Source organism: Oryctolagus cuniculus, chromosome 3, assembly GCF_964237555.1.
Source record: "Oryctolagus cuniculus chromosome 3, mOryCun1.1, whole genome shotgun sequence".
In the NCBI taxonomy this organism is placed as follows: Eukaryota; Metazoa; Chordata; class Mammalia; order Lagomorpha; family Leporidae; genus Oryctolagus; species Oryctolagus cuniculus.
In genome coordinates, this window is record NC_091434.1 from 73,829,843 (window position 1) to 73,839,461 (window position 9,619).

Below are 9,619 nucleotides of genomic sequence, written 5' to 3' on the forward strand. Positions count from 1 at the left end.
CAACAGGCACTGCTTCAATGCTGAGTGCCTCTCAGGCTTCAGGTTCCCATCAGTTCTCTAGAAGGCCAAAAAACAATTAACATGATATTTCAGGGGTAAAGGCAAAGAAATACATTGTCCTGACAGTGATTAGAAATCAAATTTAAGAATAATTTAAGTTTCTTCCTTTCTATTATAGGAGCTTAAGATACACATCATGTGTAGAGAATATTTCCCCAAGTCACAGAAAATATTCCCTAGCGTGTTGTTTTGAAGGTTACAGGTTACATATCTTAGTTCAACAAATTGCCTCATAGCAGCAAAAATGATATATTATGCTCGATGTCAGAATAATATTTAATCAGCTTAGTTTTTCAAAGGGAATTCTGATTTCATTTAAATTTAATAGGCCTTCTTTGCAGAGTGCCTCTGGAATGCACATGCATCTACTATGCTCATAATCACAAAATTAGTGCATATAAATCTTGTACAAAAGCACTGAATCACTATAGCTTTGGTACTCAGATATAAATATAGATTTGTGATCACAAATGTAGAGTGAAAATAAAACAAAAAGGAAACCTGAGAAAATCTGGCACTGATTATCAAGTCAAAGACTGTGTAGCATAGCAATTCTCTTATTCCCATACTAATTTGCCAGAGGAGTTAATTCAGATAACCCAAGTTTGGCAGTGGCCTGTGCAGCATGCAATTGGAGAATTATATATCATCTAGAGACACACGGAAAAGTGATTTTTTCTCAACTATAGCACTGCACTGTTCTTAGTCCTTTAAAACTCATCTTATTTGAGATAAAGGCTTCTTTTACACAGCTATGCTTTTTTTTTTCCTTTGATGGGTGGGATTCATTTTATAATAGTCCATGCTACAGAACATCTTGGTTATTTTATGCAACTTTTAACTGCATTATTCCATGAAAAATATGGGAAAGGCATGTGTCACACACAAAACAACAACTGAAGAAGTTGTCCTCTTCAAAAGTAAGTGTTAAACAGCCAAAGTAGTGTGTAAAGCTCACAGTTTGGATCTGTACTCAATACAGGACACAAACAGGAGGGCTCTGTCTGCACTGGACAAATAAAGACTCTGCAGGCTCTGCAGGCGTTCTCAAGTGCCTGTTATCCAGAGGTGTTGCCAGCACCATTTCGAGTCACAAAAACAAATTATTTACTGTCGCTTATTAGGTAATAGGGTAGATTTATAGTAGCAGAGGAGACTGATAAAACCACTGGCAAGATGTAGCTTGTAGGAGTAAACAAATTAACCAGAAGGAGCAGCTGGGGAAAGAAGTGCAGGCATATTGTGTGTGCATTTGGTTAAAATGCAATGTGGACTTCAAAATGAAGGGAAGAGAATTCTTGTTCCTCCTATGTTCACCTGAAGGCACAGAATCTAAACAGGATACTTTAAAATTTCATTGTCTGTCTGCTGCTAGAAATCAGGTATAGTATATGTAAGCCTTCTATTATTGCTATAACTCCACAATCCCTTACTGCACAACCCCCTTGGCTATAAAAGGAAATAGCTGTTACAAAAGTATATATTCTCCTTGTCAGTTACAGAAAAATGAGAGGGGATGAGAAAGCCCTAGGACTTACAGACTTGCCTCAATCTAATATGTCTTGCAAACTGCTTTTGCTTCATCATTTTGGAAATCACTGTACACACATAAGCACAGACACATATATTACTACAGAGAATGCTTCTGGAAGCTTCAGCTGGAAAAAAAAAAAAAAGCTCTTCCTGGGATTACATAATTTTAATTGTGTCTTCCTTCTGGCATTTTAGCAGGTGGCATTTCAGTGATCAATGAGGCCTCAGCATCTGCACTTCCCTGTATATTATGCTAGTTGCCAGTCCACTGATCTAGAATTACATTATTGTCACCATCATTCTTAGAGGCCCATAAAATTCAGGTCTGCTGGCATATTTCCTCCTTTCATAGCACAGGCGCTTTCCCCAAATCTCTTCTATTTTAGTTCTTTATGAGACTCATTTTGTTCTGAAGTCTCTTTTCCATTACTTCAATGGTTCCTTTCAAGACTACGGGTATGAGTACTACTCATGACAGACTGGAATGGACACCTGAGAGCAAACAACTTAATGTTAGGCAATTAATAAATTGTAATTAAATAATAAGAAATGCTGACTCTGTCTGGAAAAGATGACATCTGGACATTTCAAAGCATTTCTGTTTTTTGTAATGATACTTTATGAATACCTTTGGTTTCAGTGTAGTACTTATAAACATGTCGCCATGTCTACCACCTCATCTTGACTTCTCAGTGTTCCTGGGAACTTGGCAGGTTAGGCATGATTCAATAGAGATTGAGTATCTCCTACACACCAGGCACTAGGAATGGAAGGAGAACGAAGAGGCACCTCCCTGCTCTTTATGGGGATGGGAGAGCTTATATTCTAGAGCTTTCTATTGCCAATCTGTAAATTTGGAAGCAAAAGTTCTAAGAATTAAAGGCTGGCTCCCAGTAAGTGTTTACAGGGACACATCCAGAAATCAAGTCTTATGGGCATTACCATTGTTACCCAAACAATTTATAATCCCTCTCTGGATTAATAATAATTGCAGCAAAAATAAAAAATAGCGACAAATTCTGAACAGAAATTTTCAGTTGGTTAATTTGAATGGAAACCCTCAGTTTGTGTTTAACAATATAATATGTGTATATTACAGGTTCTTTATGCTAAGTAATTACTGATTAATTGTATTTGAAAGGCAGAGTGAGATAAAGATCTTCCATCCACTGGTTCACTCCTCAAATGCAACAACTGAGGCTATGCTAGGTTGAAGCCAGGAGCCCAGAATTCAATCAGGATCTCTCACACAGTTGTCAGTAACTGAACCAGTTGAGCCATCACCTACTGGCTCCCTAGGTGTTCGTTAGCAGGAAGCTGGGAATGGTATTGGAGCAAGGACTCAAACACAAACACTCTGTTATTTAATGCTGACATCCCAAGGGGTGCCTCTACTGCTATGCCAAACACCGTCCTACATTTTTATTTTAAATTATTAACTATATTGAGAAGAAATACTTTTAGCAAATGCATCTGGTTTATCGCAAAAACTTTCTGGTGCATAGTGAGCAGAAGGCAAACAGATTTTCTCTAAGCAATGCCGCTTCAAACAATCTGTATAATGCCTTTCCTGGCATTTCAGAGATCTCTCCAGTTTAGTGTAATGACTCATCCAGTGGAAATTTTCTTGTTTGTCTCCTGACACAGTCTCAGCACTGTCACACAGACAGCAGATACAGCCAATTTCATTCTCCCTACTTTCTAGTTCCTCTAGCCCATTTGCATCCCCCCAACCCCCACCATTTACAATGGTGTCTCTTGATCTCCAGGTTGGAACAGGGAGACAAAAGAAGTAAAAAGCATTCTGGCATAGATATAACCTAACATTGGTGCCCTATGAATTCTGATGTCCAACTTGGGCTTTCTTCTGACATGCTTCTTAGCAAGTTCAGGCATCCTTGGCTGGGTCACCCAGCTGCCATTCCTTGACATGAGTAATAGCTTTACTGGCTGGTGTTTTCATGTCTCTCCTCACCCTGTTTTGCAGTAGTTCACCCATATGACTTCTTCAAGAAGATTACTGCATCCACTAAAGTGATCCCCCACCCCCGCCATGATTCCTGGCTGCTGTCCACTTCAGGATGACCTAGGTCTGGCTCCTTTCTGTGGAGTCCATATCAGACTCATGGAGAAAACGCACCTTTGCCTTTCCAGGCACTGGAAGTGGAGGCCACTTCCTGAGCAGTAGTCCTAACTGCCACATGTAGTCCCACCCAGATCACAGCCATTGACCTTGACACTTTCGGCCTGTTTCAGCAATTCATAACCACTTCCCAATCCTTAGGAGATTCAAGTCAATTATGCTCAAGGATTCTTTGGGATCACTACTTGCTTGGCATGCAGTGAGAGTGGACCCTGCATTTTAGATGGCAAATGACACAGCATTACAGTCGGCTTGAGCTTGAAGAAATCCTGACTATCTTCCCATGCTTCACCAACTTACAAGTCAAAAGGATATTGTCTTACTCAGCTCAGGCTGCTATAAAAATACCATAGGCAGCATGGCTTAACAGCAGACATTTATTTCTCACAGTACTGGATGCAGGGAAGTCCAAGATCAAAATACCAGCAGATGCAGTTTCCCAAAATGCCCACGTCTTGCTCTAATCTCACAAAGAGAGAGGAAATGCTTTCTCATGTTTCTTGTTATAAGGGTGCTGTCTCCACCAGGAGGACTCCATCCTAATGACTCAATGATCTCCTAGAGTCTCCACCCTCAAGTACTATCACACTTGGAGTTGCGGATTCAACATGTGAATGTCTGGAGTGATACAATTTGGCCCATAGTGGAGGTTGATGAACCAATACTAAAACCTTATCTTAGCCATCTCTTTTGAAGAAAAGCATATGCAATCTAAGAATTCCCTTTCTGGTGGGAGTATTTAGATTCATTGTCATCGGATCTGTGGATTTATCTGAAATTCAAGGAAGGGAGAAAAACATAGGAACATCTATTTAAATATGTGAGTGCATATAAAACTAACCCCTTTCTTCCCATTGGTGGAGACCTGTCGACTAGTAAGCACTTTAAAAACTCCAATATCTGCTGCTTCATTAAGTACTTTAAGAGAAACTATATGTACAGTGAGGAATTGATGTAAGTTCAGTAGAGCCGCAGAGTTGGTGAGATGTTTCTACACCATGAAATGCATCATTTGTATTTGATTGTGTTGTGTTCCTTTTCTTCTTCATGTATATAGAATCATTTAGTTATAGACTCTATCACTTGTCTAGTATGTAGCTGATATTCATCTTTGGCTACTGAGCACTTGTAATGTGGCTAGTGCAACTGCAGATCAGAATATCTAATTTTATTGAGTTTCAATTGGAAGGTTAATTAAACTTGCAAATAAGTAACCATATGTGTCCATACGAATATCCAAGATACTAAAGTACCAAATGATTAGGATCTTGATCTCTAACTTTTCTTTTGCATAGCAATACCAAGATTTATCAATTATCTTTAGTAAATATGGAGTAGCTTATTTCTTATTTTCACACCAGCACTTAAATATATTTAGTTGGTGGAATTAGTAGAGGCTACTCATTATTTTTTTAAAAATCTATTTATAATAGTCCAATACCAAATGATTCTCCTTTTGACCGGACACCACATTATGCCTATTACTTTCTACTACATGCTATAAAATAGGCTTAAAAGGTACAACTTAATACAGTGTACCTCATTTATCCTTTAACGAAGGAGCCTTCAGGCATGACTATATGTGTTCTGAGTCTGATCTATAGGCACCTGATAGAATGAATAAGGATGCAATGGTCTTTGTGATTTCCAAGGTCAATCATCATGGAGGATATGCATTAAGAAGGCCAGCTGGACATGTGTAATTTAGATTTATTTTAAAACACCTCAGAGATATAAAAAGCACACTTAATGGATGCAGTGCTTACTAGTCTTCTTTGGGGTTAACCCTGTGTGTACTTAGCTTTTCTGTTTTATGGATTTGTTCATGTTTCCTGAAATGCACAATGCCTTCATACAACCCAAACCCATTCCCATCTCTGATGATTCTATTTTGTGCTAGTTACTTCTGAAGTTTATGAGGAAGCCTTACCTTACTTTTAGTTCATCTAATAATCTTACAGTATTTCTGCTTGTTTTTAATTTCTTTTTATATAGTCACCATTTGTTAGTTTGCAACTCTCCCAGCTGCTATCCATTTTTCACAAGTTTTAGCAGAATGTCTTTGAGACTGGGATCCATTAGGCATGTTTGGTTGCTAATCCCATCATTTGAAGCCACGGAAAGCATAAAGGTAATAATCATTCCAATGCACAGACTGGTACAAGAACCTTCAGTTCATTCTAGACCTTCATTACCGAGTGATACTCTAAGGAATGAAGGAAAATCAACATCAGTTTGTTAGGACTAATCTTGTAAGAGGTCCCCCAACAAAGCAGTGGAAGATGGCCTTGTGCTTGGGTCCCTGCACCCATGTGGGAGACCGGGAGGAAGCTCCTGACTCCTGGCTTCAGATAAGATCAGCTCCAGCCACTGTGGCCATTTGGGGAGTGAACCAGAGGACGGAAGACCTCTCTCTCTGTCTTTCCCTCTTTGTCTGTAACTCTGCCTCTCAAATAAATAACCAAATCTTTTATTTAAAAAAGAGGTCTCCCATCAAACTGATATTTAAGTGTAGTTTAAATATTCATAACAAATTCCAAAGACAAAAATGTGTTTTATTTAGTGATAGCTATTCTCATTATAGCAGTGTTTTTAGTCCTGTTTGATAATTTCATATGATGTACTATTAGAATCTGCTTGTGATACAATCAGGCACTGGGGACTGCTTTAGAGAAAGGTGGTGAATAAATTCAACACCCACTAAAAGTGCCAAGCACAATTATCTTTGTTCATTTTCAGAGATGAAGATGATATCAGATGCATATTAGTGCATTAAAACACATTAATTCAAGTGTGGTTTTTAATTCTCCATTCTTTGATGAGGAAGGTATTTGGAGCAGTGGTTAAAATGCTACTTAAAATGCCCTCATCCCATATGTGAGTACTTGGGTTTTAAATCTGCCTCTTTCTCTTTTTTTGAGGCTTCAAATTATTTTAATAAGTTGATGCTACATTACTATTTCAATTCTCAGAAAAACTCCAAATTTAAGGTATCAGGGACAAATAAAATATGACATACCAATAAAGTATGCACAGCATAACTACCTAAGATAAACAATGCTAAGCAATAATGTCAGACCCTCAATACACAGCAGTCCTGTTCCTAAGACTATAGTAAGCCTATCACAAAAAGCTGTGAACAGCAAAACCATAGACACAAAAGAGCCCTTCATGGGTTGTCCATACCCAAGATAAAGATGAAGGCAACTTAACACGAATTTTTAAAAGATATACTAAATTGAAAATCTCTGATAATACGTCTTCCTTAGGATGTGAAGGGGCAATATATGGGATAGAACAGAACTACAGGTTCTCTGTCTGTGACCTCTGTGGACATTTGCTTGAACCCTTACCTGGGAGTGCAGCGATAGAGCTGAAGTCATTGGGGAATGTTTGCTTCTTGTAGTATACATGGCAGTGTCTCTGGGAGCTGCGGAGGGGTGAAGTGGTATAGGGATGAGAAAGCAAATAAAATGGGATGGACAAAAACTAAAATAATCAAGATTAATGGGTCTCTAAGTGGATCCATTTTTCCGTAGTTCCCCCAGGCTCTCAACAATCACATTTGAGACTTCAGGAACAAACCACACAGAACACAGTAAACAAAATACCACACAGAGCTGATCTGTTGCATACCACCCCTCTCTTGTCCTCTGCCCCCAGCATATTCCTTCAAGTATTACAGGCAGGGAAGACTTAATTATTGGGAGGAATCCCTAACAATTTTCAAGGACAGAATTCTGGCTAGTCCAAAAAGGAGCCTTTTTAAAAGGTTTGGGAAGCTAACACAGCAACTTAATTAGTAGTGGAAATGTTTGGAACAAATTCAGCTCTAGGGGCTGAATGGCTGAATGCAGGAGGGGTTCCACCAGTTTTGCTAATTCCTTCCATTGTAGCAGCTTGGCCAAATAACTCGGTCATTGGTGGGGTCAATCCCAAGGTCCTGTCCAGCATCATAGTGGCAGATCTTGGAGGTGCTGGGGTAACAGCTGGCACAGGAGTCGGTGGGGGCAGTGGGGTGGGCAAGCATGGCACCTATGCTGTTCAGGCTGATAACATCTCCCACGGCCATATGGCCCATCTGTATCTCCTGTCTACTCTCATCAGGAAAGGTTCCCACGCATCCTTCTTGCTGTTGCTGAATCATTTCTTCCTGCTACCTCTACATCTCTTCCTCATGGCAATTGCCCTCCTCTTCCTGCCTGAGCTCCAGTTACTTTCGCTTTTGCACCTTTTGTTTGCGCAGCTCTTCCATTCTCCAAAGGTCTTGGAGCTTCATGAAATCCTGCCTCATTAGCATGAGCTGGTACTCACGGAGAGCAGCATCCATCTCCATCTCTGTCTCCATCTTCTCAGGACCTTCCTTGATGTTTTGGGCTACTTGGTCTTGCTGCTGCTTCGCCATCTCAATGATGCCTTACAGCACATGGTATACTTGTACTTAAAGGACCAAAACCATGTAAATCTGGATGGCTGCTCTCACTCCTTGTGAAATTGCTGCTTCCGGCATCCCATCCCAGGAAGTCCCTCTTGATCACGTCTCTGGCCAAGGAAACGCAGTTAGCAGGAAGGAGCCTTCACTGCATCTGTCCAGAGCTTTCCAAGCAGCCGCTTTCCCTGAGAACTCAGCAGTGCCTTTTGTTGAGGGCCTTTCTCCATCACCCACGATTATTACAGCCTTCTCCATCTGGCCTAAAACAGAAAAGGCTTCTTCCAGCAGTTTGGTGGCCATGTACTGAGGAAGGTTTCAGTCTGTAAGGAATGGCAGGCAAAGTGAATGTGCAGCTGCTTTCCTTGTAATGGCATACTGTACAGCTCCACGTTGGCAATCTCTGCTAAGGTTCTGGTTTCCAAGCAGATAAAGCCAAAGCCTTTACCCTTATGAATGAAGACTGCACCTGCCTTCCCATATTTCTCAAACAATTTCCTCATTTCTTACTCAGCAAATGTCAGGAAAAGATTTCCCACAAAGAGACTGTTATGCTGGGTGAAGGTCTTCTCTCCTAGTTTCCTAACATTCAGGTCAATGGTTAGATCTTCATTCTGGCTGCTGGCCTGCTGCCCATTAGCAGGTATGGTTGGTGGCTGGTGGATACTGCTGCTGCTGTTATTGGTGGTGATGCTGATGATACAGTTTTCCTTCTCCAAGGCAAAGCTTTTATTATTCAGCATTTTTTGTAATCGCAACTTTGACTGAAGCAGACAAGAGCTTCCCAGTACTAACCTTGACATCTCTGCCAACTTTTTTCTCAGAGCAATGGAGACCCTGCCTCCACCTCTTACTCCAGCTTCCTGTGAATGCACAAGATGGGAAGCAGCAGGCAATGGCTCAGGTATTTGGGTTCCTGCTATCAGGTGGGAAACCTGGACTGGTTTCCAGTCTCCTAGTGTTGGCCTGGCTCAGTCTCAGCCACTGCAGGTATTTAGGGAACAAAATAGTGGATGGAAAATCTTCCTATGTACATCTCTATCTCTTTCTGTATAATCGACTTTCAAAAATAAAATGAAAATAATTTTTAATAACTCTTAAAAATTAAATAAAATCTCCATTATCTGAGTATGAATGATAATATGAAAAAAAGTATTTTGTCCTGACTTCTTCCTGAAGACCATACAAGCTGCTTCACCTTTTATCATTCTGTTGCATTTTCTGAATTCCTATGGCACTTGTTTTTATTACATAATTTTATAATTTAATGATGGCTTCACAGAGTCTCTACTTATAGGCAAGGGCCATGTCTCAAATATATTCTATTTTTCAGAGTGTCAACTAGGATGGTTTTAGACAGAAGACATCTGACAAATACTTGTTCAGCAGTAGTGTATATATAATACCAACCACTCAGGGGAAGGAAAAATTAAAATTTAAGGGTTGTTGTGTTT

General features: G+C 40.0%; 1 pseudogene; it reads right to left on the reverse strand.

Moving 5' to 3' along the window:
- Nucleotides 1-7,386: 7,386 nt before the first annotated feature.
- LOC138848986 (non-POU domain-containing octamer-binding protein pseudogene) lies at nucleotides 7,387-9,130 on the reverse strand (annotated as a pseudogene).
- Nucleotides 9,131-9,619: the final 489 nt, after the last annotated feature.